The sequence below is a fragment of the Balaenoptera borealis genome (genome assembly GCF_965194805.1).
Source record: "Balaenoptera borealis genome assembly, chromosome: 12".
Taxonomy (NCBI): Eukaryota; Metazoa; Chordata; class Mammalia; order Artiodactyla; family Balaenopteridae; genus Balaenoptera; species Balaenoptera borealis.
This window is the reverse complement of record NC_138869.1, coordinates 98,188,386-98,216,378: the sequence shown is the minus strand read 5'-3', so window position 1 is coordinate 98,216,378 and position 27,993 is coordinate 98,188,386. Positions and strand designations below refer to the sequence as shown.

Here is a 27,993-nt window from a genome sequence, read left to right as displayed (position 1 = left end):
TTCCTCCAGTCTGCTAAAACCAATGCTGATCGTTTCACTAAGAATGCATCATGAGTGATACCTGGTATAATTTCCTTCCCTCTCTCCCTTCCATCCCTCCCTCCCTCCCTCCCTCCCTTCCTTCCTTCCTTGACAACAGTGAACAGGACAGATCACAGCCCTCACCTCAGCCTCAAGCTCAGCATAAACAAAGTGCCACCTAACATCCTTCCATTAAAATCAGAACCACTGGGGCTTCCCTGGTGGCACAGTGGTTGAGAGTCTGCCTGCCAATGCAGGGGACACGGGTTCGAGTCCTGGTCTGGGAAGATCCCACATGCCGCGGAGCGACTAGGCCCGTGAGCCACAACTACTGAGCCTGCGCGTCTGGAGCCCGTGCTCTGCAACAAGAGAGGCCGTGACAGTGAGAGGCCCGCGCACCACGATGAAGAGTGGCCCCGGCTCGCCGCAACTAGAGAGAGCCCTCGCACAGAAACGAAGACCCAACACAGCCAAAAATAAAAATAAATAAATTAAAATCTTTTAAAAAATAAAAAAAATCAGAACCACTGGGTGGCTTCTAAGAAAATCTGTAATACAGCCGAGGACCTAGAAAAGGGCTCTAACCTGATGAAAGACTCCAAGTGAGAGGAAAGGCTGCTTCAAAGGCAAACAGGGAAAGATGAGGCAGCACCTTCCCTCTTCGGAGAATGCCCCTGTCAGACAGAACGTCTTTTTTTTTTTTTTTTTTTTGTCCACAGCAACATTGTCCTAGCAATGGTCAAACGGTCGCCATAAGTGCAGGCAGAGACAGAGCTGCGGCAACTGGAGACAGACCTGTGTGAATGGCCAGGCCTCATTTTTCTGCGCTTGGCTGGTTCAGAATAAGCCACCAGTGGTGACCTGGTCACTGCACCTCTTTAAATAAATAATGATACCAAGAGGGACTGGAGAGGGTGCAAACCTCCTCTCCTGCCCTGTGCCTCAGGGTGCTTGCCTGTAACACAGACCCGGGAAACCTGGACCTCTGAGCACCACGCATGGGAAGGTGACCTGTCAAGAGTTTTAATCATCCTCCTTCTCCACACACAACCTTAATCCGCGTATGTTTCCCCAGCACTTGTGTGCCATCCCCTCCCCCTGTTTTTTTATTCATTCCTGAAAGCTTCTATTATCAGTCACTGCATGGGGTAAATTTTCAAATCAGCAGTCAGAGTTTTTAAGCCGCATGACTTCTGTTACAGTCAAAAGGAGGCAGGTGACCAACATCGAAGCTGTCTCAAAAATCCACTCACGGTTTACTTCCTTAGTGTTCATTCATTCATTTTCATGGCCTTATCAAGGCTGGGTTTTGACAAAGCCTTCTCCAAGGAAGGGTCTATCTTTCACAGATGGTCCAGGGCAAGAGGGGTGCGGAGACACTGAGCCAAGAGACAGAAAGGGGGCAGGGTGCGTCTGCACGCCGTTTTTCTTGTGTTGAGTTTGGGTGTCTGGGTCTCGCGCCGTAATTCTACCTTCCCTTTCCCGAATCATCTAAGCGTCCTTCAAGGATGCCTTCCACCCACTGGCAGGTCCATCCCTGTACAGGAGGTCCTGACCCACATTCCAGCAGCTCCGGGGCCCTCTTGGCTCTGCCCGTCTGCCACATGGGGGCACAGACTTGGCCTCTCCACTCTGGTCTCCTAGTTTTCCCTCGGATCCAGCCATTTGGACCTTGGTGCCTGACCTCATTTTTACACCCAGACCCTGCCTTTTACATGACATCTAGAGGTTAAGGAAACCTCCCTATAACCTCTAGGCCGCCCAATTCTAGGCCACTGAATGTCCAAAACCTTCCCTGCAATTTCAGCCAATTTGGGGGACAGTCTCTCTGCTTCTGGTTCCCATACCTGCACATCCTGTTTCTGGGCTGCATCCTAGTGACCCCCTGTATTCAATCCCACTCCTACAAAACAATCACTAAGTACCGAAGAGAGGGGCGCGGAGGGAAGACCTACATCAGGCACAAATGAAGACTCCATACTATGTTCTCAGATTCCTCTTGGCAACCCCACAGTCTGGGGCAGGGGGCAGGGTTGCAGGGTGACCCTCTTTCCTCTGCCCCCCTCTGGCCCAGCAGCCAGCTGGCTCCAGGATCTCCCCCAGAAACTTGAATCTTCTTCCCTCCATTATGTAGAGCAGCTCAGGAAAACCTTGCAGACACGAGTGCCCAGAACAAGGGTCTCCCCTGTACAATGGGCGCAGCCTTTCTCCGAGGCACAGGCTCGCCTGGGGCAACTCCTTATTCAAAGGCCAACTCCATCAAACAGGGTCCTGCCTCCACCTCCACCTGATGCGAGGAGCAGCGCCCGAATCAAACGAGAGCTGGCCGGGGGCTGGAAAGTTCTGCCAAGAGGGAACCGACGCGCTGTGGTGAGCAACCTGGGCCCATCAGGTCTCGCAGGAAGCTGGGTTGCGGGCTCAGTCACAGCCGCGGCGGCAGCAGCTGAAGCAGCTTGGGGGAGCCGCAAGGAAGCCGAGCGGCATCACCAGAAGAGGCAGCGGGCAGAAGCCAAGGAAGCCGAGAGGCTGGAGGAAGCAAAGTCGTGAGGTGTGGAACGAGACACAGGAAAGGCTGCAGTAGGGAGCAGAGGCTAAAGCAGGGAAGCGGCGAGACGGCCCCAGGAGACCAGGCGAGGAGCTTCGGAATGAAAGAGGCACCCTTTTCCCTGCCGCTGCCTCCGTGTCCTCCGCTTGCTTCCTTCCCCGTGTGTGCAGGACTTCTCTGCTCCTCATAACCTAAAGCCGTGGGTCCAGGGCCTCTGCTCTGCACAAGCTCTGCTCGCCTGGATCAGAGCACTCACTCCCCATGTGCCCATCCCCACCCCGCCCTGAGGAGCAGGATCTGATACAACCCCATGTTCACAGCCTCGAGTACAGAGCTGCCTCTCAGAGTCTGATTTCCTTCCACCCAGCCTGCTACACTATGCCTATGATGTGAGCCTAATTTCCTACCATTCCTCACAGGTCATGAGGCAAAAATAAACACTGCATAAAAATATATGCCCAAATACTGGACTTATATACACTACCAAATGTAAAATAGATAGCTAGTGGGAAGCAGCTGCATAGCACAGGGAGATCAGCTCGGTGCTTTGTGTCCACCTAGAAGGGTGGGATAGGGAGGGTGGGAGGGAGACGCAAGAGGGAGGAGATATGGGGCTATTTGTATAGGTATAGCTGATTCACTTTGTTATAAAGCAGAAACTAACACACCATTGTAAAGCAATTATACTCCAATAAAGATGTTAAAATATATATATGCCCAAATACAAGACCTTCAACTTTCCTCCTCCAGGTTGACAAACTGCAAGGAGTAGTTTAAACTAGAATATCAACCGGTTCCCATGGAAAGAAAGCTGAAAAAGACCTTGCTGTAAAAACAAAAGCTGTGATTCCTTCCCCCATGCACTTGGGCAGCCATCCCGTCACTGCAGCTGCGAACTGGAGAGCTGGGGGACTATTTGGGTCTCCTGTGTTCAGAAGAACTGTAGAATGGGCAAGCTTGCAAGTCCTCATGTCAAGTACAAAAACTAGGAGTTTTCTAGTTCTACCATAGTCATTCTCCACAAAAAAAAATCTACAGAGGAGTTGATTCTGCAAAACTCAGAGAGAGGGAAAATGGATCAACGAGATCTATGCAGCAAGGATCAGGAAGCCCTACAACCTGGGTGACCCTTTCCACTGAATGGGGCCGATGCCAAATAAGTGCCAGCCTTTTGCCTTCTGTCAGAAATGCATCAAAAGAACAGATTTCAGCTATTTTTTTCTGAAGGAGACCTTTCTTTTCTGTCTTCTTGCTAAAAATTTCTGACTCTGTTGATAGCCAGTCTGTGAATATAGCTTATGTAGGTTCACGTCACATGGCATTTATTACATAATAATAATCTCAATTGAGTCTCAGCTTCAGAAACTCAGATTATTATGGTGGCACAAAAGTACACAGACCCGTTCTGTACCACCACCCTCTTTCCCTACTCCCCACTAACTAGGGAGGTCCTGTAGGCCACTCTCCAATGGAAATCCACCACATGCTCCCAAAGTGAGCTGTGGAGGTGCGACCTCTCATGGCAGACCTCTATATTTCTTCTCACCCAGCTCACAACCCAGACTACGTTCACACCAATACAGCCCCACAGGCATGCCCACAGGCCAGGTGTACACCCATCCCTTCCCCTCCCACTCAAGGAAGGAAGTTAGAACGCAAGAATCTAAGAGCAGCATTTCTAAGGGGGCTCACTCTGGAATGCGTTGTCATTTACCAACAAAATAAATTATTCAAAACTTTGATATTTCAACAATTATTAGTTAACAAATTCCTTCCCACATCCAGTGTAGACACCGTGGGTTGAGACGCTGACTTCCGGACCCCTAAGCAGCCTACCACTATAATTGCTGGTGTCTGACTGCTGAGCGAAAAGAACAAATGCTACTATTAACTGGCTCACGGAAGATCCCAGCACTTTAGAGGGAATCAAGTCACCTCTCCCTTCCTCAGAACACGTTCACATAAAAGACAAAATCTCCAGTGACAATAGCAAGTGTATGATTACCCAATAAAGGCTCTATTGCCCTCGAAACAAAGGAAATAGGATAAAACATGACAGCCTTATCATCATTATGGATGATGTTTATTTATTTTTTGTGGTCTTGTATACTTTCTAATCCCCTTAAAATGAACATCCATTACTTTTTTAATGGAATATCGTTTAAAATGTTATGTTAAAAAATGAAATATTTTCAACAGCAGGAGTGGAAGATCATGTGATTTGAGGAGATTCTACAGGGCAATGAGAAGAAGGGGAATTTTAAAAATATCTCCAAAGCAGGGCGGGTGTGGAGAGGGGAAGTTCGATCACTTTTTACTAAAAGATTCCTTGACCGCATCCCAGCGTGATAGATATTATAACAACACTCCTATGCTCTCAATAAACAAAAGACACCTCCTTCTGAGTGTCTATAACATGAGACATGACCTGGAGGATCTAGTATTTCAATACATGTTTACCAGTCATCTATCAGCTAAGCTCCTATGAGTGAAAGGCACAAGCTTCTAGAAAAAGCATGTCGCAGAACTGGAAATGAAAGCCGACCAAAGGTACCTATGCCACTAACCAACGCCAAAACCTATCTGGTCACTGAGAAAACAAAGGCTCGGGCTATTTCCTCCCAAGTGTCTGGGCAGCAGTCAAGTGGCCATCAGGGGATTAAGATGCTGACACTCCAGAGGACCACTGAACGGCTTTTCCATACAACTCACCGTCTCTCGTGCTAGAAGGTGTGAGCTCTGCGGCTGGGTGGTGGCCAGGATAAAGGGAGGAGGGTAGCAGGAACGGGGAGGGACACATACATGGAGGCAGGTGGTCACTACAGGAAGAAGAACAAGAATCAAGAGAACGAAAAAGACAATGGAAGCGGCTAGAGAGAAAAATGAAGGCAAGAAGTCTAGTGTTCCTCCTTACCAATGGGGGGAAGATGATCTAGGTCTGTTCTTCAAACTCATCAGGAGCCGGAACAGTCACGAAAGTCAAAGGACAGGGGAGGGCCCAGGGTGACAGAGACTTTGCAGTGAGAGAAAACACACAGGGAAACCAAGTTTGCAGACATTTATGCAACAAAGCTGGGGGAAACCTCCACAATCTCGCAGTCTCAGTCCTGTCAAATGACAAACGCCTCTTTTATGTAAGGATCAAACAGTGTCGGAGGCAGTAACATAAGCAAAACTTCAGTGACATTGATTTTGCATGTTCGTACAGTTGCTTCTATCGACTGCCGGAGAGTTTCTTCACCTGAAAACTGCGATTGTGCAGCTCACTTAGCAGCCACATACAGGCCAACAGGAACAAATTCATCCAGCCCTTCCGACAGCATCACGTTGACACTTCAATTACCTGATAACTGCAGCAATGTTTTCCTGGCTGAGCAGGAAAACTTCAAAAGAGCTTAACCTTTTTTCCTCTCCAGCTTCCTGCAACCTTCCACCTCCTTCTGCCTTCATGGCTGAGTCTCCGCAGTAAGGTTGTTACCAACACACAAATAGAATACAAAAAAGAGTCCAGGCCTAAATTCAAATCCTATCTCCACTGTTTACCAGTGGCATGACCCTGGGTGTGTTGCCTAGACGCTAATGAATTTCAGTTTCCTTATCTGTAAAATAGAAGTTGCAGTGAGAAATCACATAAGAACTCTTTGCAACACAGAGGTGCTGTGATGATTCATTGTAATGCCAATAATAGCAAGTGAATAAGGATTCAGCTTACTCTAAAATCTAAAAGGAAATGCATTTCTTCTCACTTACAATGCTCACTACCTCTTGAGCAGGTTATAAGTAGCCAATCTATCTTTGGTTTTATGTAAAAATAGTCTGCTCCAATTATACCAAAAACTTCTCAAGGGAAAATTACTGTTTAATCTGCTAACATCATCCTCCCAACATAAGCAAACCAAACAAACAAAAAACAAACAAATAAATTTTCTATGTTCAAGAAATAATTATAGGTGATTAACATGATGATAATGTTAAAGATAAAGAAAAATATGGTATAGTCAACACCCCAAATTTACTTATAACAGGTTTGAGGTTTTGTTCAGTCTAAAGATGGCAGCAGAGAATATTACAAATATCCCTGGGCTCCACTCTACTTTATACAGACTTCTCTCTACTAAAGCAACTGGAGTGCTTTTACTGCATTGGTTTGTTTGCCCCTCACTGGAATGTGAGCTCCTACGGGTAAGATCTACATCTTAGCCATCTTTGTATACCTGATGCTTGGCACAGAGTGGGCCAGGATGGATGGGTAGATGGTCAGTCCACCTGCACTGGCATGCAAAATAAGATACAATCTTTTTTTTTTTTTTAATTGGGGTATCGTTGCTTTACAATGTTGTGTTAGTTTCTGCTGTACAACGAAGTGAATCAGCTATATGTATACCTATATCCCCTCCTTCTTGTGCCTCCCTCCCACCTCCCCCCATCCCACCCATCTAGGTCACCACTTGAGCACCGAGCTGAGCTCCCTGAGCTATACATCAGGTTCCCACTAGCTATCTGTTTTACACACGGTATCGTATATACATCAATCCCCAATTCATCCCATCCCAATCTCCCAATTCATCGCACCCCCCCTTCCCTGTCTGTATGACAGACTCTAGGTCCGTCCACATCTCTACAAATGACCTAATTTCGTTCCTTTTTATGGCTGAGTAATATTTCATTGTATATATGTACATCTTCTTTATCCATTCATCTGCCGATGGACATTTAGGTTGCTTCCATGTCCTGGCTATTGTAACTAGTGCTGCAATGAACATTGGGGTTCATGTGTCTTTTTGAATTATGGTTTTCTCAGGGTATATGCCCAGTAGTGGGATTGCTGGGTCATATGGTAGTTCTATGTTTAGTTTTTTAAGGAACTTCCACACTGTTCTCCATAGTGGCTGTATCAAGTTACATTCCCACTAACAATGCAAGAGGGTTCCCTTTTCTCCAAACCCTCTCCAGCGTTTATTGTTTGTAGATTTTTTGATGATGGCCATTCTGACCGGTGTGAGATGGTACCTCATTGTACTTTTGATCTGCCTTTCTCTAATAATTAGCGATGCTGAGCATCTTTTCATGTGCCTCTTGGCCATCGGTATGTCTTCTTTGGATAAATGTCTATTAAAATGAAAGCTATTTTATAAGTCTATATTATACTTGTACCAGTTAAGATTAAGCTCAGATGCAACTATCAAAACCCTAACAAAAATGGCTTAATCAAAACAAATGTGTATTTCTCCCTTACACAGAAGTCTAGAGGTGGTCTGTCTACAACTCCACAGTGCCAGGGACTCATATGCCTTGAATTTATTGCTCTGCTGTGTGTGACTTTCATTCCCAAGTTTACATCTTGGTCCAAGATGGCTCTGAAGCTCCAGATGTTATAATCGCAATCCAGGTAACAAGAAGGTGGAAGACAGGTATGCATGGGTATTTGGGAAGCAAAACGGATGAACTGTGTCAAAGAATGCACTTTTCCTCTCAATATCCATTTCTCCCCTCTTCAATAACAGAATCTCAATTTTCGTTCTAGTCAATTCCCATCCACAATAAATACTATATTCCCCGGCCTACCCTGCAGTTAAGTGTGGCCATAGAATTAAGCTTTAGACAACAAGATATAAGCAGAAGTATTGTATGGAATTTCTGGCAAGTTCCTCCTCTTTAAAAGGAACACAGATATGATGGCTGGAGCTCTAGCAGCCATCTTGGATCATAAAGACAAAAGCTACATTCTAAGAATGACAGACTAATGAACTAGAAGAAACCTGAATATCTGAAAACCTCATGCAGGAACTGTACCAGCCATGGACTGCCAACTCTGAACATCTTTTATGTAAGAGAGCAATAAATTTTATCTTTTCTATGCCCTGTTATATTTCTGTCTCCCATAAAGCTGAATCTAGTACAGTACTGAAGAAATTTTTTTCCTCCCCATTCCTATCTACCAGTTTCCAGCATCATTTTCTCCACCAACAATGGCCATCACTGAATGTTCTTTCTCTATCTTAACCTTTCTCACAGGGAGTAGGAAATAAAGGACACGTAGCTCATAACTTTTACTTTTGCAAACTGTGACGATTTTATAACAAAAGGAAATAAAACATGAACTATCAACAATTCCCTGTACAACTACTGTGAGATAAAATTAAAAGAATTCACCGCCAAAATCGCAGAAGCACTTCCCGTTGCTACATAACATCTATGGCTATGTTTGCAGTGTGTACTTGGTAAGGAAGAGAATATATCTCTAGGTCAATGGTTCTTAATTAACTAATATACTTTAAAAAATAAACCCAGCAGGAAAAAATAGTCATTATTCTATATCAAAGAGGCAGATCAAGACATCTTTGCTATCTGACCTAAAACTCAGTTGAGCAAGATTACTCCATTTTACTTCTTATAAATCCCTACAGTAGAAGTTCAGGGCACGTACATTATCAAAACAACTTTATAAATAAGCTGGTGCACACACACCACGAATACTAAAAATATTTTCCAGACTGACAGTTGTCTTCCCTAAGATTCTATTGGAGTTATGCCTATTGTAATAACCTCAATTCTTACTTTATTTTATTTATATTTAAATGAGTTCAGTGCATCCACAAGTATAAAATAAAGAAATTTCTAAATTGACACCATGGAGAGATTAGTAAGTTTTATGAAGACGGTGAATTGGTAGCTTCTTTGAATCTTTCTGCAAGGTGATGCTATCTGGCCGCCAATGATCACTAGATCCTGCGGTGGAGGAGAAAGACTGGTGTACCTAGAGTTTACTTCAGAGACCTGGATTCTTGTCCTAATTCCATTTCCAACACGTAGTGTAAATTTGGACAAATGTCTTAACCTCTTCAGCCTCTTTTCTGCTAAATGAGAATAATACCAACTTTAAATAATTTTGATGATATTCCACAATATGTGAAAGCAGTTTATAATGGTAAAGAGTTGCATAAATATATTATCTGTATGTCTGTATTGGTTAGTAATGTTTGGGCTCTAAGTAGTAGAAACTAATCTGTGTCACCTCAAGCATGTGTATGTGTGTATATGCAGGTATGTGGGTGTTTAACGTATATAAAACGTTCTGGGAGAAAAGGAAACAAATGGTTAAATAACAGTTCCCCCTTTGGAGTAGGGCATTTATTTTTTTCCTGTGGATACTTTAGGTGGTAGCCATACACTACTTTTAAAATTAAGAGAAAATATGTACCATGACTGAGGTTTTTTTTCCATGATGAAATGGAAGGGGGCCCAAGCTGAGGGATTTGGAAGAAGCAAATCTTTTACTTCTGTTCTTTTAGTGATAATAATGAGTCCCCATATCTACACTCCTGAAGGTCCCTACCCACGTGACCCACATTAACACCCACTTCAAATGCATGTTAATGCTAGGCTGGCCCCTGCAAGACAGCAACAAGATTTAGAAAACAGAAATACTTCAAATTGCTTGAAGAAGCCCCTGAATATTCAACACAAGGGTTTTTCTGGCATTAGGGGCCAGCAGCACCCATATTCCCAAGGACAACCTTTTTATTCAGACTCTGTCTGCACAGTCTTTACTGGAAAGTAGTGTGTGCCCTCCACGATTCTGTCAGTGTCTGCTACTTCCCTCCCTCTTCTTCACCCTCTGTTCTATAAATACTCCAACACTTTTAACTAAAGCCCCATAGAAAACTTGGAGGTGATACGCTGAACAGGTGTTACGCCTCTGAATAATACCTAGTAATCAAGAACCCCCTTGCCCTCCATTCTCCCACAAATTAAGGCAAACTCATTCACTTTTGTGCAAAATAAATTACTCCCGCTCTCTTCACTGGGGTCTCCAGTGTCCACCATGAACGTCCATGGCTCCAGCTTCTCCTGCCTCATCTGCTCTAAAGCCCCCAGGACAGGCGCCTGTAGAGTCCGGAGTACCATCCTAACAACAGCCGCCACCTCAATCCATACGTCCTCCTCCCTCTAATGCCACCCAGGGGGCTGCTCGGGAGGAAACGGTCCAGGTGAAAATGATGCCAGAATGGTGCCGCTACAAAAAAACAGTATGGTGGGTCCTCAAAAAACAAAAACAAAACTACCAGATGACGTAGCAATTCTACTTTTGAGTAGATACCCAAAATGACTGAAAACAGGGTCTTGAAATGATATCTGTATACCCATGTTCATAGCAGCATTATTCACTACAGTCGAAAGGTACAAGAACTCAAGAGTCCACTGACAGATGAACGGATAATCAAAATGTGATCTATACATACAATGGATATTATTCAGCCTAAAAAAGGTAGGACATTTTGACACCTGCTACATGGCTGAACCTTAAGGACATAATGCTAAGTGAAATAAGCCGGTCACAAGATGACAAATACTGTATGATTCCACTTGTATGAGGTACCTAGAGCAGTCAATTCATAGAAACAGGAAGCAGAATGGTGGTTGCCAGGGGCTGGGGGAAGGGGGAATGGGGGTTATTGTTTAACGAATACAGAGCTTCAATTTTCAAGATGAAAAGAGTTCTGGAGACTGATTGCGAGACTATCTGAATGTATTTAACACTACTGAGCTGTACACTTAAAAATGGTTAAGATGGTAAATTTTATATTGTGTATATTTTACCACAGTCTTTTTTAAAAAGGAGGCCAGAATCTTCTATGTCCTCCTCCAGAGCCATGAGCACCACACATGCAGCCCACCTGGGCTCCCTAAAGCCCAACCTCAGAAGGCCAACCCAGGTCACACTCAAATCCTGCCATGAGCAAATTCCTTCCAGCAAATGGGAGCCTTTCCATCACTGAACTTCTGCAACCAGATAATGAAGAACTAAATCTCAGTCCCAAACTCTGTTGCAGAAGAATAGTTTTAGACATAACGAGGTCCCCATATGTGTAGAACTTTAAGAAGCTGCAATAATGTTCTGTTTCTTGATCTGGGTGGTGGTTACATGAGTGTGTTCAGTTTGTGATAATTCGTCGAGCTGTACACTTAGAATTGTGCATTTTTCTTTGTGTAACTTAGACTTTTATTTCTTTTAAGTTATTAAAAACTTTTTTCCATCCTACTTTGTCACTGCTTGCTTTATTCATATGATCCTCGGTCTCTCACAAGATAATAGAGAAGGGCTCACAAGAGCCTAGCAGAGTGCTAGGCTTCTATTAAGAGCTTCATATTTGCCTACTGACTTCACCAAAATCTGGAGGCCCAGGGGACATCAGGGGGAAGAGGCAGTGCACAAGGCAGTAGGATGGTTTTCCAAACTCCTTCAGCATCAGGGAAACAAAAGCTTCCTGACCCCAAAGTCACAGGTTAATAAAACAGCCACCGCAATCCATACAGGCTCAGAGACAGAGGAAAGTCAGCTGTGCTCAGGAGAAGCCACACCTGGGAAAGTAACAATTTTGATTAAGAAAAAGATACACACAGACACACACACACACACACCCAAAAGCACAGTATCAGTAGAGCCCAACTCCAGCCTTCCCACAAGAAAAATTAACACGATGGGGTGAAAGTTAGTGCCTGTACTGAGAAGTGGCTTAAACCAGAAGTGACAAGCTGAACCCTGTGAGTCCGTGACGGCTGATTCTCAAGGAAAGTCAAAGTTTGAGCGAGAGTTCCTTGGTCTTGAAAATGCTGATGACTCCCATTTAGTCCAAGAAACACAAGGGCTGGTCCCAAAGCAGAAAGGCTGGAAGCAAAGGACCTTCAAAGGGGTAAGATGGAGCCCGCAGAACCACTGGGAGGAGGGGGTCAGTTTGAGCCTCCAGCTGGAGACCTTTGGACTCCGAGACGCTAAGCCTCACGCACTGGGAGGTGGGTGGTGAGGCTGTTTCTCCGGGTGCCGGAGGGCAGAGTCCCGTCTGGCAGGGCTGGGCTGTCGCACCAAACAAGAAGCCTCCCCGCCAGGCGTCTCGCCCATGCTCTGCCCTTGTCCCTCTGTGCCTGGGTGGAGAGGGGGGCAGGCGATGGAAGGAAGCAAGGGGAGGATTTGATGCCAGGGAGATGGCTACGGTCTGATGCAAACACTACGCGCGCGTGGGACTCGTGAGACAGACAGACAGACACAGAGCAAACGGGTGTGCTGGTCACGGGGCAGGGGAGCCCGACAGCCCCCAAAGCTCATTAGGTAAAATGTGCATTCAACGTCCAGGTCAGTCTAAGGTGGAAGGGGAACCAAGATGCCCTCAGTTCTCGTGCTTCTCTCTCTTTCTGGTTTCGTCTTGTTCGACAAATCAAACGGAATCCCAAAGGAAAAGCATGGGAGGAGGGGAGAGGCCTCCTTCTCCCGGCAGATTTATGGCATTCTGGATGCAGCTTGCGTCTGTCAGGCCAAAATGGTGAGGGTGGGCTAATAGAGTAGAATTACAGCTTCCTATAATGGGGAAAGTTAAATAGACAAGCTCTCCTAGCCCGAGGAGAACGAAGCAGAGGTCAGTGCTGCCGCCTTTGAACACGAATGGCCCCTTCCCGTCCGCTCCCTTTCACGTGTGGCCTGGCAACAGTAGCAGACAGATGCGACACAAAGACAGACACACCTGATTAACCATGAATACGACAGCTGTCGTTTCCCCACCGCCGCCGCTGCCCACACCCTGGCTCTTTCCGCTGAGTTTTTTCCCTTCCTTTCAGCAAGCGTGAGGAAATTAAACCTACCATTAAGACCCACGTTAGTGGGAGGGTGTCAGCGGTAGGGCCTTTGTTTCTCCGCTCACAGACTTGTGATAGGTGCCTTCTGATTTGTCCTTTCATCTGAGCAAGAGTGGGAGCCTCCGCCAGCTCCAGACCCAGGACCCACAGAAAGGCCAGCGGCGGGTGGGATGGGACGGGGCTGACTCAGACAAGGAGGGAGAAAGCGGACTGAAAGCAGCGCGTTTTGTGCACCTGAAAGTGTGTCTCTCCACTCCTCCCCGTCCTCCTCCGTTTCATTCTCTTGCCTCCAGCCGCCAGATTTCCCCGCTGCTAAAAACACCCACCCTTAAAACAAACGGGCAGTCAGGAATGCACCCATAGGAAGTGGCTCAACGCAGCATTGTCTTTCCGTAAGAACTTACTTATTTTGCCCTATTTTGAGCTGGCCTTGACAAAGAAGAACCAGGGCAGGTGTGGGGGGTGGTTTTTTTGGCTTTTTTCCCCCTCTCTTAGGTAGCCAAATCCTTGAATTCCAGTTAACTTCCAAGACCTTGAGAATCAGGTACAGGAGAAAATCTAAGTGTTGACAGGTGAATGATATCTAATGACATAAAGTATAATGTGATTATGGGAGCTTCCAAAAACCTTTGCGATGGTAATTACAGCCTTGAGTGTGAACCCTGAGTTTTCTTCGGGATTTTATTTATTTATTTTTTTTGGGGGGGGCGGTCAATCTTGAGTTAATCATTTGAATTCTGTAAGCCTGCATTTCTAGACCTTGAAACGGCTCTCTCAATTGTCAGAAAGTTCCTTAAGTATTTGCAAAGAGAGACTAATAAAAATGATCAGAAATCACTCAGCAAACAAACGGCCTTATAACATAATAATGGGGTGATAACCGGGTGATTTAACTCAACCTCACAAAAATTCAACGAATATCCCCGGTCTCCTCATGAGTGGAAACATGGTGGAATAATTCAAGCCTATCATCTGAAGGTTCACTGTTTCTAATGAAGCCCCGAGCCCAGTGTATACTTCTGACTTCTCCTAAGAACTCATGGAGATATTTCCATCAAGATAATCGGGAAAAGGGCTAACTGAATTGCCTAGAAATTTTTGTTTCAGGTAACACAGTAGAAGTCCCAGGAGCCATGTTTGTGTAGGACATTGGGATTTGCTCTAGGACACGAAGGTAGCCTACAGTGGTTGGTAACTCTAGGCTCATCTTTCACCTAATTGATGAAGAGCCATATCCACTATTAAATCAACTGAGGGCGTCTCACCTCAGAGCAATCTGAAAAGACCCTGTTCGCTTTGCCATCAAGACCATCTCCACAACTCTTCTTCTATTACCCAAATATCTCTTTTTCTTGCTTCACAGCCCACAGTTGAAGCAGAGTAAGCCTGTCTGTTTTCAATCCTTAACTTTTCACACACACAGCAAATGAGAGGAACTTCTGAACACTGCGATCATCTGGCTGATGAGCAAGCTGTCTTCCATTTCTGGCAACGAACGCTTTTGGCTTTATCTTGACGGGAAGAAAACGGGTGAAAATACACTCTGGTTGGATATCATTGACAGCATTTGTCATCTTTGCAGCTAAAAGAAATTAGCTTAGAAAAATTTCCCCTCGGTACTGCAGAAGATGGCAAAAGAACTGACACCACCACTGAGATGCCAGCTGAACTGGATTCATAAATGAGGTAGCCTACTGTGATCTCTTTCGTAACAAACACAGTATCTCACCATGAAGTGGGATGAGGACTGGTCCAGCAGTGAGGACCTTTGGGGTCCGGACTGGGAGCTCCATGGGTAGACACGGTACCTTTAAGGGTTCACTTAACATGTCTGAAACCTGTCCCCCTTTGTATTCATTTGCTAGGGCTGCTGTAACAAAGTACTACAAACTGGGCAACTGAAACAACAGAAATGTGTTGCCTCACAGCGCTGGAGGCTAGAAGTCCAAGATCAAGGTGTTGGTAGGGTTGATTTCTCCTGAGGCCTCTCTCCTTGGCTTGTAGACGGCCGTCATCTCCCTGTGTCTTCACATGGTCTTCTTTCTCTATGTGTCTGATCCTAATCTCATCCTCTTATAAGGATACCAGTCATATTGGATTAGGGCCCACCTTAATGACTTCATTTTAATCTGATCACCTCTTTAAAAACCCAATCTCCAAATACATTCTGAGGTACTGGGGGTTAGGACTTCAAAATATGAACTTGGGAGGAACACAATTCAGCCCCTAATACCCTCTGAGGGACTCATTTAACTGAAGAAGCTCAGCTCTATCTCAGCTCTGACAGATTCTGAGCCTATGGCCTGGACCCACAAATGAAGTGAGTGGGGTAGTCACATGGCATCCATCTTGCCATGATTCACTCACAACAAAACACGGAGGAAGTAAAACGAATGGGCACTTCACTTGAAAGCAGGGAAGTCCATATCATGGATTCTAGGGGCTGTGAGAATCACGATGCCACCTCTCAGAAGAATTAGAAAGACCAATAAATGAGATTACTTCCACTCTAAGGTGAAAGTGTTTTATGACTGCATTTTCTCACCCTCATTGACCATGCCCATTCACCAAAGCCCAGAACAAAAGGGTTTTTCCCCTGTAACATTTAGAAACAGCAAAGAGCAGGGGAATGAATCATCAAACAGGCAGAACACTCTTCCTATGACTCTTTTACCTAAGTGAAAACATTACTTCCTGAAAGAGTGAAAAGAGAGAAAAGTGGCAGGAGATGACTAACAGAGGTGACGGGGCTGATGCAAAGAGCTTCAGGACGGCATGAACTTTAGAAACAGGCAAGGTTAAATGACGAAACGAAGGTGGGTGAGCACACTGCCTCAGGGAAATGAGGCTTGGGGGGGGGGGGAATTGTGAATAAGAGGCTGCCAAAAAAAGATGTATGTGTAATTTACTTTAGAGTTCCACCAACGCGCAGCAGTGGGTTGGGTAGGATGGCTCTAAATACCCTGTGACACGTATTTACAAAGATACTGGGTGGCTCTATTTAAATGACAACTTCTTATTCATCGTCGCCTCTTGCGGCACTGCTCGTCACCAGGGTTCCTGGAGCAGCGGTGCTGAGTCATGAGCCACGTGCTGGCAGTGGCCAGGAAGTGATGGGAAGGCGGGCAGCTCACGACTACGGAGTTTCATGGAGAAGATGTAGCTCTGCGTGATGGCCTGTGTGATGAGTTTATCTGTGTCTCCCAAAAAAGATATGTTCAACTCCTAACTCCCAATACCTCTGAATGGGACCTTATCTGGAAAGAGGGTCACTGCAGATGTCATTAGTTAAGATGAGGTCATACTACAGTAGGGTGGGCCCTTAATCCAAAATGGCTGATACCCTTATGAGAAGAGGCTAAATTTGGGCACAGAAAGAGAGATATACGGGAAGAATGTCATGTGATGATAGAAACAGAGGTTGGAAGGAGGTATCTGCAAGCCAAGGAATTCCAAGGAATTCCAAGGATTGCCAGCAAATACCAAAAGCTAGGAGAGGCAAGGGAGGATTCTCTCCTACAGGTCTCAGAAGGAGCGGGGCCCTGCTGACACCTTGATTTCAGACCTCTGGCCTCTGGAACTGTGAGGGAATAATTTTCTGTTATTTAAGGCACCCATTTTGTGGTACTTTGTTACATGGCAGCCAAAGGATACTAAAACAGCGCATCACACACTGTGGTGAACCCCACAATTCACCCCACATGTTCTTCTGCTCCTAAAAAAATACTCTACCAAAGGCCTCCACCTTCAGGAACTTGGCTTTTTTCCAGTTTTTAAAAAACTTTATTGTTCCTCCACCTTCTTACGCCAACATGTTGCACAAACACTCAGTAGATCAGAGCTGGAGACAGATTATCTACCTGTTGTAAGTGATGACTTCTGTAATCTCAGCTTATCACTGATCATCATGACCTTGGGCAAGTCTGTAGGACTTCGTCTCTTCATTACAAAGTGAAGGACTTGAACTGTAGTAATTTCTAGTCTGAAACACTGAAGACCATGACCCTTCTTTTTCTTCATCAGTGTTTTACACTCCAAGATGATAAATGAGAAAGGGAGCAAAAATGTGATTAGTTTCCTTCTCTCTTGTGCTGTTTCTAAGGTCGTGATACAAAAATTAAATGGAAAATATTTGTAGAATACATTGTTTAGCAAGTCGCAAGAGGGAAGAGAAAGGATATCAATTCAAAGGAGATGTTTCAAACTGTAGTTAAGTAATCAACCAACATTTATTGATGCCTACTGAGAGACTGAATATATTGATACAAATGAACAATGGCCGCATCATATATAAACAATAGAGTTCTGACCTACAATCTGCAATAACCAACCCAGGAAAACAACACATTTTCTACAGTAACCAGTCCAGGAAGTCAGCCTACTGTGTCAGGGTTATAGAAAGTCAGCAACAATCCAGGAAGCCAAATAATAACCCCTGTAACAACCGGGCCAAAAGGCCCAGAACTTAGTAACTGACAGCTCTCGTAATTTTTGTCCCCCTTCCAACATAGGACCAACTAGAGAAAATCAAATACACACCCCTAACTGATCCCATGGGATGCCTTGCTTCCAGTTACCTGCCTCCAGCTTCCCCAGGCCCACGGTCTCCAATCAACACACACCCGAAGCCTTCCCTTTTTTCCACTATAAATCTTTCCCACTCTTCTTCATTTATTTCCACACTAAAACATGCAAATAGGGCTTCCCTGGTGGCGCAGTGGTTGAGAGTCTGCCTGCCAATGCAGGGGACACGGGTTCGAGCCCTGGTCCGGGAAGATCCCACATGCCGCGGAGCAACTGGGCCCGTGAGCCACAATTACTGAGCCTGCGCGTCTGGAGCCTGTGCTCGGCAACAAGAGAGGCCGCGATAGTGAGAGGCCCACGCACCGCGATGAAGAGTGGCCCCCACTTGCCACAGCTAGAGAAAGCCCTCGCACAGAAACTAAGACCCAACACAGCCATAAATAAATAAATAAATTTAAAAAAAAGAAAAGAAAAGAAAGGGTGAAATCAGCCAGAACTAAATTAGAGAAAAAAGTTTGCTCTGACTTTCTTCCCATTTAAAAAAAAAAAAAAAAAATGCAAATAAATCCTATGCTAGACTCTTGGCAGGTAGGGAAAAATACAAGGAGGTGTAAGACATGGTCCTTATACTTACCAAACTTTAAAACATTGGGATTTGAGATAAAATGCACAGAGCACAAGAACAACTACCACAACTAAGCAAGCAATAAAATCATTCAGGAATAATAATTCTTAAGTGCAAGTTCTAGGCAATGAGTGTAGAAGTCTGAAGGAGAGAGATTACTTTTGGCTGGGGAGATCGGATGTGAACTGGATTTCAGTACACAGAAAGGAATTATTCTAGTAAGTGAGTTCCCTTGCTCACATGATTACTTAAACTTGAAAGTTTGTGGGAACAGGAAGGAGCCCTGGCAGGAAACGTGTTTGTTCCACAACTACTTTGTCACTAAAGGAGGGTGATTTTTTGGGAAGCCCCCTCCTTTCTCTTCATAAGCGCCAACTGAGTCAGGACCTTCCCTGAGTCACTCAGACTGTAGACAGGACGAGCTTGGCCAGTGGCCTCTGTGTTTCCATTCCAAACCTCTGCCCCAAATTCGGGGCTGCCCACCAAGAGTAGATGTTTATCTCCACCAGGCAATTGCTGAAGGCCAAGCAGAGGAGCCCTCTCTGATGAGGCTTTAGGGAACCCAATAAATAGGACCCCTCTTTCCTGCCCAAGTTCTGGGTCAATTAAGAGGTGTAAGTATAAGACAGATAGAGGTTAAAAATCACCTTTCTTTTTTTTCAAATTGACAAAGTCTTGGTTAGAGAGTGTGACTTCAGCTCTGCAAACTTGTTAATATTGTGCCACTGAACTGAAGTCCCCTAGCCAGCACCAGGCACTGCTGGAAGGCAGGAAACGTTGCCACATGAGGAGCTGCCCCTTAAAACTTAAGGCTTGAACGAGCAGAAAATGTTCACTTTCTCCAGGCAATTCCCATACAGAGAGAAAGGAGACAGTGAGACACGCATCTTCAACTGACTCTCCCAGACTGACCGTTTTCCTCTCCCTCCAATGAAGTGAAGGAGATGACGGAGAGAGCGAGCCCAGGGCATTTACTCAATGGAAGCACGTTCCCCTGGAAACAAGAGGAGTGGGGAATAAACACTCCTATGTAACACCTAAAACAGGCAGGGCTAAGTCTCTGCAGGGTTGAAGTCTCTAACACACACACACACACACACACACACACGAGTACATGCTCACATGTGAGCACACACGGCTACCAATGCTGTGGTCATGTTTTCTAGTTCTAGAATTTGTGACAACTTTTAACTCTAAGGGGAACAAATGTATTCATGGAGAAAATCTCCCAAGTGATGGCCTGCCCTCAGCATGACCAGTGTTGAGTGCAGACCCCGAAGTCAGGTGTCCCGAATCCCTGTCCTGGTCCTGGCATTAAGTGGCTCTATAATTACTCAAGGTCACTTACCCTCCACGTGCTCTGTCCCTGATTATGCACTGGTAATCATGGCACTTGTCTTGCCATGTGCGTAAGATGGGAGACAAAATGAGAAATGGTCGCTAAATAACTCAGCTCCATTTCCCGGAGGCACACAGGTTGTCCCATATTAAGAGAAAATAGTAATGTTTTTCTTGAAATATGGAATAAACGTGGGGCAGCATTCCGCAACCACTTCAAACGTTTTCAGCACTAGCGAATTCATCCAAGAGTGGACCCCACAAAAGAGAAACAGAAGAGACCAGTGGTCGGGGTCCCTGAACCTGTAAGATTAAGAGCTGGGTGTTTCCCACACAATTTGGATACATACCCAGGGACTTAGTAACATATTTGTGATTAATTACACAGATAACTCTGAAAGCTGAGACAGGTTCTCTTTTACCCTCAGAGAAATTTTATCTGAATCATTCCTTAGGAACAAGGGACTAAAACACCCCTATTCCAAAAGTTACCCATCAGAGGATGGTATGATTTTGAAAGGGCACCCAACTTTTTCCCCTGCAGTTTCCTGAAGGAGAATCACTATGGTCAGATTAGCCCTTGGTCATGACTTCTTTGCAAATTCCTTGACAACAAATTGACCTTAGACCTAGTTTGAGAAATGGTGGGGAGAAAGGAAAGGAGAAATAAAGGAGAAAGTAGGGTTGAAGAAGGAGAGAAGAAAGAAGGGTTAGTCTTGCACATACAAGACAGGAAGAAAAATAAAGTGCAGAATTCTTCCAATTCCTGATTGGAATTTCCCGAGTTGCCCCTGGAAGGGGCTATAGAGACCTCAAAGGCAGAGCTTTGTTTATTGGTAGATAGATACACAGAAAGGCTCAGTAGGAAATGTAACCTCAATTGGAAAGGTGTAGAAGGACCTGCGTTATTTCATTTTGTCATACTATTTCTCCACCTGTTATTCTCTCTACTCTCCACCTCCCTTTCACATGCTTTCATTCATCACAAACGAGGAGCCAGGCACTGCGACAGGTGCTACAGACACAGAGGACAAAGACGACTCCCTGTTACCTTCTGGGAGATTTGGGTCAGGTAGGGGAGACATGAGAATGGTGTTCTGTTACAGTACAGTGAGAGAAGTGCTGAAGTAGACACAAACAAAGGGCATTCAAGAGCCCAGAGGATGGGGCTCTAACTTAGGGAGTGAGGTAAGGGACCACAGGAGGGGTCCTCCGTTGGGTTCCCCAAAACACAGACCCAGAGACAGATTCGTGTGTACAAGGCTTCCTGGAGATTGCTCACTTGCGAGGGAGGGAGGAAAACAGGGCCAGGCAGAGGAAGAAGTTTCACTGCGATGCAGCTGCCAAAGAGGCCTTGGCTGACCCCTCAGGGAGCTCTAAAGCTGGGATGGCCTTTCAGAGCTGTCACTGACTGAGGCAAAGGGGCCAGGCCTAGAAGCGGGGCTTCGACCCCTCATCAGATGTGGGCCGTCCCAGGGGAGAGGTGTGACCTTAGGCGAGGCTGCTCCCTTGGGCCAAGGACAAATACAGGAGAGGGATTTATCGGTGAGGCGGCAGCCGGCAACACCCGGACGCTGAGACAATGAGCACGTCAGGCCTGAAGGGGAGATGGGCCAGCATCCGCTACAGGAGGCTTTCCACAAGAGACCTGAGCTACGTGTGGGAGCGTGCCAGCACTGGCGAGAAGAGAAAAGTGGCCTAGGCAGAAAGAACAGCCATGCGCAAAGGCAGGGGACCTTCAGAAAGCACTGCACACGTGGAAAACGACCGCAAACTCAGCAGACCCCTGAGGAAGGCTGGGAGGCAGGGCCTGAGGAGAGGAGTAGGGAGAGGTGAGCCAGAAGTGTGGGCAGCCAGATCATAAGGAGACCCACTGTCCACACTAAAGAGTCTGGGTTTTGCCTTGGAAATAGGGAGAAGCCAGGGAAGCGTTTTCAATACTGTTTACAAAGTTGTTTTCGGATTTATACTCATAAAGATTGGAAAATTAGTTAAGTACAAATGATAAAATAAAATACACCCATAATCCCACCACCCAGAGATAACCATAATTAACATTTTGATGGTTTTCCTTCTGGTATTTTACTATTTATAGATATATGTATCTAGGCAAAGAGAAAAAGGTTTTCAAAACGTCAGATTATACCATAGGTACAGTTTTGTATATGCTCTTGTGATTTATATCATAAGCACCTTCACATCATTAAATGTTTTCCAAACATGTGATTTAAATAATGGCATAGAAGTCTATTAATTGGATTAAACTAACGCTTTCCTTATTGTTAGACAGTCTGGTTTTTTTCCAGATCTTTATCTATAACTCTTATTATATCCCTAAGATAAATTTCCCCAAAAAAGGAAATAATTGGGTTAAAAGATATGAACGTTTTAAGATTAAGAACACCAATAGAAGGTTTAAAAGATAAAGCTGGATGCATAGAAATTTATTGTTTATTTCCTTTATGTTCTGTTAACTCACTTATTTGTCTTCAGTGAAGGACAAGGAGAGAGGTCCAAGCAACTAATGGGTGTTCCAGTTAATGGAAGGTTCATCATGATGATTATGAGGTTATAACACGAACCCACCGGGATCACCATTCATGCTCTGACACTACTGGGGTTGCAGAGATCTGGTGGGCTAAAGCCTGCACCACATCTAAAACTTAAATCTGTCCTGACCCTCAACCAACTGGAGTATTCAGATTTCATGTTTTCCTTCCTGTTGGAAAAAATCCAAATGTCCAAAGCCCAACATTGGATGACCGTTTCCCGCTGAAATTCTCTGACTGTATCTCTGCGAATGTTCCTTACAAGTGAGCCACATTATTAGCAGTGCTTTCAACACGATGCTTCTTCTCCTAAGGCAGACAGAAGGAAGAACCTTTAAGCCTTCTATTGACATAACAGAAATTTTCCAAATGCCCTCAAATTCATCTTTATTTGTGCTGCTGCCTATAAATTACTTTCTCATGGAATATGGTTTGAATTACAGAAACTATCCCCCATTCCTTCCCCAGGGTTGCGGAATACTTCTTTTTGATGTTCATATCCTAATTTTAATCCATATGTCATGTTCTGTTGATGGTCCCTGGAGCTTAGATCAGACATAATTCTTGGGCAATGGGAACTTAGGTTCCGGTAATGTGGCCAGTTCCGTTTGTTAGGACCCTTCTGACAACAAGCTCTCTCTGAACAGCCCTCCTAACATGTGTTTATAATCACTTGGAGTTATCTCTACGGCACTTGAGTTGCCTTCCATCTGAAGTGGCCCTTGCGGTAGCACTCATTCATCCAGGCTGCCCCTGGCTTTGCGGTTTTTTTTAACCTGGCATCTCAGGAGGCAGAATGCTCTAACTGAAAGAGGACCAAGCTCATATCAAGAGGTCTAGATTCTTGGCGAAGTTCTGCCACTAACAATCCAAGTGACGGAGAGGAATTTGCCTCCCATCTACCCATCTCTCAGAGGTGTCATGAGGATAAAACAAAGTAATACTCATCAAAATAAAAAACAATGCACACACGCTTGCCTTGATGAAGGTGGCACAGTCGGTTCCAGGACCCCCCCTCGGTTACCAAACTCTGAGGATGTTCAAGTCCATTATATGAAATGGCGTAGTGCAGTCGACTCTCCATACCTGCAGGTTCCACATCTGAGAATACAGAGGGCTGACTGTATTTTATTGCAGTAATCTCATTTATATGAATGGAGCAAGAAATAATATAGTCCATAAAGAAGATGTATTCATTCAAAAGGGGTAAGAGCAGGCACTTGGAGAAGCAAGAAATACAGAATCCAGTCCATGCAGTCAAGGGGTTCAGAGAGGGGCTGGAAAAGAGTACCTGTGGCAATGAGAAGGAACTTAACGGATGTGTGTGACATGATGTGGAGCCTGGAGGAGGTAACGAACGCTGCTCGGGGGAGGTCAGCACCAGTCAACACGTGATGCTTGAGCAAAGTCCTGAAGGATGAAAAAGACCATGTCCAGGCAGATAAATCAGGAAAGAAAGCATCACTCACAAAGACCCCTAAGAAGTAAAAGGACACAGCACGTTCAGAGAACAGCAAGTCCATCCGGGTGCGGGAGCGCAGAGTGTGTCAGGAAGTGGCAAGGCTGAAGACGTGTGCCCCTGCCACTGACGCTGCATTTGTCCTCTGGGCAGGATAGAGCCAGTGACGAGCTTTAAGCATGGTTACATTAGTCACGGTGCAGGCGAGAAGCATACGGCACACTGAATTTGGTAATTTAAGAAGTGTTTACGAAGGGATTGCATTCAAAGGTGTGGGCGGGGTGTAGGGAGACCACAGGGGGTCCTGTTGCCATCCTTAGGCCTGAAGGGTGAGGGGGCAGCACCCATCGAGGGATGAAATCGGTGTGTGGGGACCTCCAGGCAAGGGGTCAGGGAAGTAAATGACCCTTCCCACTGCTCCCACCTCCCCGTCTGACCAGTGCCTTCCATTGGCCAAACCCAGCCTGAAGCCAGAGGGCAAAAGAGCTTTGGGGGAAGAAGGCAAGGTGAGAAGGATGGCTCTGGAGGGACAGATGAAAGCTATCTAACACCAGGCAAGTAGCACCAGACGGGAATTTCATGAAGCTCTTCAGGCAGCAATATGGAGAGAGGGAGCTAAGGAGAAAATGGGAGAAGTAAGGCGTAATCCAGGTGAGAAATGATGGGGACTTGACAAGGCAGTGGTGGCAGTAAGGAAGGGGTGCAATGGATTCAGAGAATGTTCAGAAGGTACAGTCCAAAGAATGTGATGGTTACTGGCTGGTATGTCTCAGAAGTTCTTTCTCAGACATGTACAGCTCAACAGGCCATAAATAAAACAACAAGGAAACCAGACAATTCTGGGCGATACAGTCTGAGACCTGTCTTTCTTCAAGCAATTCATTTTGGTGGGGGTACCGTGCCTTGGATTTGGAAGCCAAGACCTTAAGTGGTTCCATCCTTGTCAACTATCTCGATATCCACCACCTGAGAAGAAATGTGGTGATTGTAGTGGGCCAAGTGGTGGCCCTTAAAAGATATGTCCACATCCCAGAACCTGTGAACGTGACCTTATTTGGGAAAACGGTCTTTGCAGATATGATTAAGGATTTCAAGATGACATCACCCTGAATTGTCCGGTGGGCCCTAAATCCATAACAAGTGTCCTTATGAGAGACAGCAAAGGAGAAGACATGGACACACAGAGAGAAGAAGGCCATGTGAACACAGAGGTAGAGATTGGAGTTAAACAGCCACAAGCCAAGGCACACCCGGAGCCCCCAGAGGCTGGAAAAGGCGAGGAAGCATTCTCCTCTGGAGCCTTCAGACACCTTGATTTCAGACGTCCAGCCTCCAGAACTGTGAGAGAATAAATTTCTGTTTTTTAAGCCACCCAGTTGGTGGTAATTTGTTACGGCAGCCCTCAGACAAATACAGCAATGAACCAAAGAAAACCATATTCTGATGGCATAAGAATATATGTGGAACAAGGCCAAATTTCAACTTTATTTTTTTCCTGTGTCAAACCTGTTTGGTGAACTGGGGTAGTGCCTGGCTGCAAAAGTAAATGCTTTAAGTTGACTAAGGCCAGGTAGCAAAGCTTTAAAATTTCATATTTACACCCCCAGATGTGCAGGTGTGACATTCACGGCACAACTGGGTGAAACCAGCTTATCTACAGACAACTTCTGCAGTTCACCAGCCCTCATAATCACCTGTGCCCAAAGCAATCTTGCCAAACCACCAGATGAAATGTCGGCTCTGTTCAGCATTCAACCCAACATGTGCCTTTGACTTCAGCTGCTAAAACGTTTGCCTCTGAAGAAAAGCACAAGGACTGCACTTGCTTGTTTGACGTCACACATCCTGGATGCTGCAGATGACCCAAGTGAAATAAAATGTGCATTAAAGACAGGACATCACAGCCATTTTAAAACATGTTACTGAGTATGTTTATCACCTTTCACTTTACCAAATAAGCTTCGTGCCTTTATGGGAAAGAACTTCTGAGACACTCTAGCATACAAGAGATTGCTAAAAATATTCCAATCTGTTGCTTGGGTGTCTATGAATATGGTGGCATCACTGAAGAAACCAGAGAGCCCAGGAGTAGGGGCAGGTTTGATGAAGTGGGACAGAAACATGATGGTCACCATTTTGAGGGTGTTGGATGTAAGATGCCTGAGCTCACGAGGTTTAGACTTCTGGTAAGCAGTTTTAAATATGTCTGAACTTAAGAGTAAAGTTTAAGAGGAGATTTCAGATAGCTGTTTTCCCCTGTAAAAGCAAGAATTCTTTTTTTGTGGATGTATCTCTTTCTAAATACGTTAATATATAAATCAAACATAGAACTGAATTTCCCTTCTATATAGCTCAAGGTTTGCTCCTTCTCACCAAAAGCAAGATTTCCATTTGAATCTACCTTGCCCCCACGCAGCCAACTGACCCCATTCCTGGATCCCAGAGTGCATCCTGTTTAGTCTAAACCTCTAAGGGTAATTCCATCCTTCTTGTAGAGCTGAAGATCGGCCAGGTGACTCAGTTCTGGCTAACAAGATGGAAGGGCTAAAGCCTCTCTGGAAAAGGAGGTTCATTGTTTTTCTGCAGGAAGTACTGGAAACCAGCTCCCTCTAACTCGCACTCTCTGGTCATGGTAAGAGAGCCCCAGCACTAATGCTAGTGGCAATCATCCTACGCCCATAAGGAGAGCCAGCCTTCAGATCAAGTCAGCACGGCACACACAGAGATGAAGACAGCCTGGGTTCTTACACTCATCACTCAACCACTGGATCAGCCTTTCCTGGGCCACCAGATGTCCTTGCCACTTAGCCCACTTTCACGTCTTCTATTAACCGCCAATGCAAGCATCCTAACCCATTCCGGTGTCTCCTGATCACCTTACCCTAGACCCCTCTGGTGAGGCTCCTGTCACTTGTCATTTCTTGGTGACAAATGAGACAACATGGGTTAAAGCCCCTAGCATGGAACTTAGCACACGTGAGGCCCTGGGTAAGTGTCCTGTTGGCTTGCTTCTCAGCTTTGAGCACTATCTCGCCCAGATCCCCACCATTGTTTCTGAAATGCTTTGTGTGCCAGGATCCAGGTCCAAGCAGACCTCCAGACAGTTGAGTGGTCAGAAGCCTCGCTACCTGGGAGGATTGCACCTGGGAACTCCGTGACCCAGAAACAGCAGCGAGTCAGCCACCTTCCTGATTCGACTGCCACCATGGCTAGTCACAGAGATCCTTACTCTTCGAGGGATTCAAATATGGTGGGATAGCATGAACACCACCATTATAAGCTCAGTAAAACTTGGTTTCTGATCATTCACAGCCAGTTCAAGATGTTCACACCTGAGTCATCATTTCCAGTATCCGTGCTCACATTGCAGACAGGCAGAAAGACTGATTAATAAAGAATTCTGATTACTACAATGTTTGCAGTATCACTAAAGGAGAAGGCTGACACTCTGGCCAGTAACTTCTTTTGAAAAAGAGACCTCTGGATTTCCCCTCCCTTTACGCTGAATGCCTTAGTTCTGGGATTTTGGCCCATCAGAAGTTGTATAAATCTTCATTTAGAGGTGTGTCTCAAACTTTGCTGAGCTATAACACTGCCCTAGGATGGCCTGTTCTATAACACATCCTAAAAAACCTTCCAAAAATGGGTCTGTTTTTGTCCTTTTGGTTTTTTGGTTAAAATTCATTTGAATTCAATATGTGAATCTTACAGTACTCTCCTAAGACACTTGAAGAGTCCTTGGGGTATTGTGGAAACAAATGCTGAAAATACGGGTCTGGGAACACCAGCCTGGGTGGAAAGTGGCCTCCCCATCTTGCCAGTGACTCACTCTGGTGACTCACTGCTTGTCACACCAAGATCCACTGTAGCTCACCTTCCTCTGCCTCCCTGGAGGGAAATTAGGGATTCATTAGATAAAGGGTACAAAGTGCTTTCAGTTTTCCAGATACAAGTTAAGTAAATAAAAGGCATTATCATCTCCCAGATGTTAATGAAGAAGGGTGGGGAGGAGAGAGGATAGGATCTTTCTTTCACAAAGGTGGTAACTAAACCAAAGGTCCCTGCAAAACCAAGACCTAGAAATTTCATAAAATGGAGAAGATTCTGATTATTGCTTTAACTATCAAAAATTTTAAATTTCCTGCAAACTTTAAGGAAAAAAAAAAATCTTGATGAGCTAGCCCAAATGCCTCTGTCATATATGTTCAATTCCCTTTCTCCCTGAAAGACTAAAGTATCCAGTAATATTTTAATATCTACACTTTTATTTCTTTGCCATATAATCACATCAACTTGGACTCAA

The 27,993-nt window shown here is 45.2% G+C and overlaps 2 long non-coding RNA genes across 2 annotated transcripts in view; one reads left to right on the top strand and one right to left on the bottom strand.

Moving 5' to 3' along the window:
• Positions 1-177: 177 nt before the first annotated feature.
• On the top strand, positions 178-16,632 carry LOC309607192. The gene is made up of 2 exons (XR_014232320.1): positions 178-12,261; positions 14,559-16,632. It is a non-coding gene; the product is annotated as an uncharacterized lncRNA (long non-coding RNA).
• The window catches only part of LOC309607193, a 59,856-nt gene continuing 45,767 nt past the window's right edge, over positions 13,905-27,993 (bottom strand). The window contains exon 2 of the long non-coding RNA XR_014232321.1: positions 13,905-23,332. This is a non-coding gene — a long non-coding RNA (uncharacterized lncRNA). The remainder of the gene's footprint in view (positions 23,333-27,993) is intronic.